The sequence below is a fragment of the Diplotaxodon limnothrissa genome, linkage group LG20 (assembly GCF_057381915.1).
Source record: "Diplotaxodon limnothrissa isolate DT_005_m linkage group LG20, D_limnothrissa_male_GT1.1, whole genome shotgun sequence".
NCBI classification, from domain to species: Eukaryota; Metazoa; Chordata; class Actinopteri; order Cichliformes; family Cichlidae; genus Diplotaxodon; species Diplotaxodon limnothrissa.
This window is the reverse complement of record NC_140615.1, coordinates 31,887,214-31,890,619: the sequence shown is the minus strand read 5'-3', so window position 1 is coordinate 31,890,619 and position 3,406 is coordinate 31,887,214.

Sequence of the window (3,406 nt, the reverse complement as noted above, 5' to 3'; positions counted from 1 at the left end):
AGCAGCCAAGGACGGGAGGAGGAGAGGGAGGAGGACGACGACGACGGGGAGGATGCGTCTCCTGGTCGATGGCTGCGCTGAGATGCTGCTGAGGAAAAGAAGACTGCTCCCCGTCGACATCCGCGAAGAAAAAACTGGTGACGTCTCATCAGCTGTTGTAACTGGAAAGATGGATTGATCTCCTCAGGATTTCCAATAAACGTGAAGCCAAAAGCCACCCAAATCGTATAGGTTGTTCACTTTTTCACGATCAGACTCGACTGTGGACACTTCTCTTTAAATCATGTGTACAGGACAACAAAACGCATGGCCAAGCTAATGAGCAGCACAAAAAGTTGTCACTCCCAGTTGTCGTTCGGTGACCTCTCTTTCGTTTCTCTCATCGTAGATGGAGCTTCGTCCCATACGTCAGAAAAAATTGGCGAGGGGTTCAACAGATGGCGTACTGTACTGTATCAATACATCCATTCTATTCTTGGCATCATTTCACCGCATAATGTATTAAAAAAATAGAAAAAACCCCACAAAAAACATGGAGCGCCTTTTAAAAAAAATGAATGTTCATGTCTGTGACTCTTAATTGCGAAACTCATGCATCACGATTTTAAATGTATAAACGATTTTATTGATCATGTTGATATTGTTTTGCGGCCAAGGAAGGTTGTCAGAGTATGTTTGTTTTGAAATCATAATACATTTAAAGGTAATATATACCAGCAATAATAACATAGATAAGAGAAATGGCTACACTATTCAATGAATATGTATTTCTATTATTTATTTATTTTAAATGTTCATCATTTGCAGTCATCTTTTTTTTGTAATCTTTCTGTGAAAACTGCAGTTTCCTCGCTTAGTAGGTTATCTTCATATTTTGTGTTGCATCATCTCTATTGCCATTTGTTCCCTAGCAAAAATAGAGGTCCTATGTACCTACTGCCGTTTTTCAACTTTCTAATTAAAATGTTTTGATTTAGTTTTGTCTGAGTCTTTTTTTTTTTTAGTAACTATATGAGGTTGTAGTAGCTTACAGACTTGGATCTGCAGTGTTATTTGCACAGTTGTGAAAAAGAGGTTTTATAGAACTCGGTGGAGTCCTGTGAAAAACGAATTACCCCCTTACTGTTTCTATAGAGGGTAACCAGCCAGGTTCTGCTAATCAAATTCACTGATCATCAGTGAGTGTGAGCACTTCTATGAAAGCAGAAGTTCAAGCAGTTTTTCTCATCTGTAGCATTCAGGTTTGTGTTGACATGTTGCCACAATCGTGCCAGAAGTGGACGTCACAGCAAACGCTCTCCAAGTGCCATATTTAGACAAAACTGCAAAAAACTGAAGAGCTGCTTCTCAGACTCTACAGGCCACAATTAACGTGTTCATTTTAAAGTTTATGACAAGACAATTAGAAAAAGACTGAACAAGTGCGGCTTGTTTGCTGCCATGCCTAAAAAGAGCATGGCAGCACGCTTTAGCTTTGAAAAGCTGCATTTGAGTAAACCGCAATACTTTGGAGTGGAGATGTTTGGTGGAGATGCACCGAGTCATACACAGCACAGTAGCACAAGCGGCTCATACTAACTGTTGCACGGTGGTAGGAGGGTGATGATTTTGGCCTGTTTTGCAGACACAGGACAGCACCTCGCGGTCATCGAGTCAGCCGTGCTCTTCTCTGTCTGACAAATAAACCGTGGCCCAAATGCAGTCATACAACAGGACAAAGAACTGAATCAACGACTTGTGATTGACAAATTGTTCACCTTTGAGTTAGTCACATCAACCTCTTATTCAGCGCATCCAGTTTCCAAACACAAAGACTGTAACGGCGAGAACATTCGTTTTAAGGCTTCAAAATCAGACCAATGAAGACGTATTTGACAGCAGGTCGGTGGGCTTTCTGGGCCTCAGATGGTCTTACTAGGAATTCCCACTCTCACTGACATCATACAGAGCCAAAAGTACAAAAAACTGTCTCAGCAGAGTGTTTGCAGCAACCTGAAGCCTGACCCTTTTGCTCACAGGGATTACATTCATGAAGTAACTGCAACACTGACCAAGAACTCAACAATGATACAAAAACAGTACATCTTGCTTGCAGCCATGTGACTGTCACAAGCATGTTTTGACTATGTTTATGTCTCACGGATAAAGCGACGGGTTTCTTCCATGAATCTTTTCTATTGTGTACATCCTCCCATGTTAGTGAGCCATACAGCTAACACTAAAATTCTTCCATGACATGACTCACAACAATGTTTGTAGATTTCTTTCAGTAAGTGGGTAATAATTTTGGACATTTTTGCTGACTTTCAAATGTATTTTTTAACACTGTGAACCCCAAAAAGAAAACACTATTGATTTAAATTATACTCAAGAAAAGGCAGACATCTCAAAAACTGGGTAAGTCACACCAAAGCAATCTAGATGGATAAACAGCTAAACAGCACTACAAGGCAGAGGAAAAAATATGTAAATTACATTCTTTAAATTAAACTGTCCCCTTAGGGTGAGCGATAATCTTACTGAGAATAAAGGGCCTAACATCTCTCTAACATCTTACAGGCTTGAGGACAAATGTTAGAAAGAAAGAAAGTGTACTTTATTGAGCCCCGTGGGGAAATTGCTCTCTGCATTTAACCCATTCACTTAGTGAAGCAGTGGGCAGCCATTGGGCGCCCGGGGAGCAGTGTGTAGGGACGGTACCTTGCTCAGGGGTACCTCAGGGTAGCTGTTAAGGGGAATCGAACCCCCGACCTTCCGATCATGGGGCAACCACTCTACCTACTGAGCTATCCCTGCCCCTATAGTTCCCATCAAGGCAATAATTTATTTCTGAATATTTTATGCAAATAAAAAATTAGAATTAGCTTTTTTTATTTGAAAAATTACATATATTTGAATATTTGAAGCATTAATTATAAAAACATTTGCAAATGCATAACACGATAAAAAAAATTAATAATCAGTACCACATCATGCAAGATACAAAAGCTACAGTTTTATTATGAGTGACGAAAAGCTGTTTCTTGTGCTATTACTGAGAGATTCAGGGCACCAAAACCTTTCTGCTTCACAGATTGGCTGTAGTGCAGATGGTAGAGCAGGTCACCTACTGATTGGAAGGTTGGTGGTTTGATTCCAGTCTGTGTGCCAAACACCCTTGAACAAAAAACTAACCCCAAGTTCCCCTCTGGTGTGCCCACCAGAGTGTGGATGGTAGATAGAAAGAGGTAGGCTGTATAAAGTGTTTTTTCTGAGTAGAAAAGTCCTTTTGGGAGGGGGGGATTCAAAGCTTTGGAATAACAATTTTCAAAGCCAAATCTTACATTTTCTAAAAGCTAAACTGCTGTTTTCTATGCTTCAGTGCTTCCCCAGCATTCCCATAAACACACACACTCTGGTGGATGCA